Below are 564 nucleotides of genomic sequence, written 5' to 3'. Positions count from 1 at the left end.
TAAAATAAATTATTATTTTAATTTTTAATATTTAGACTAAATTTTAATTTAATCTTTAACATTTTAAATATTTTATTTTAATTTCTAAAATTTTTACACGTTTTATTTTAATATAAACAAAGATAAATGTAAAAGAAAGCCACACATACTATTTAATATGTTATCTATTGAAATCACACGTAATGGAAGATGGTGTCAGCACGAATCCAGAAAGCTTTTCCTTGGGGAACATGAAAAGCTAGAATTTGGGAAAGCGACGGCGTTCACGGCTGCGGAGCCGGCTGTCGGACACTTCCGACGACAAGAAACAAAATAGACGAGGTTTTTCATTGTTAGGAGGTGGAAGCCCAATAGATGACTGGAACAGTGAATAATGTGAGCCCTTATAAACATTTTAGGTAGCCTATTTTTTAAGCCCAACGTATACAATGTCGGACGTGGAGCATCCAACTTAAAGCCCAGTGGTAACTAATATGTTGGCGTGAAATTTAAGCCCAATATCACATTCATTTTCTCATTTTTAAAATAATAATATCGCGAATCAACTTGGGTTGGTCGAGTGGT

The sequence above is a fragment of the Arachis ipaensis genome, chromosome B03, assembly GCF_000816755.2.
Source record: "Arachis ipaensis cultivar K30076 chromosome B03, Araip1.1, whole genome shotgun sequence".
Classification (NCBI taxonomy): Eukaryota; Viridiplantae; Streptophyta; class Magnoliopsida; order Fabales; family Fabaceae; genus Arachis; species Arachis ipaensis.
Note: the sequence above shows the minus strand (reverse complement) of the source record.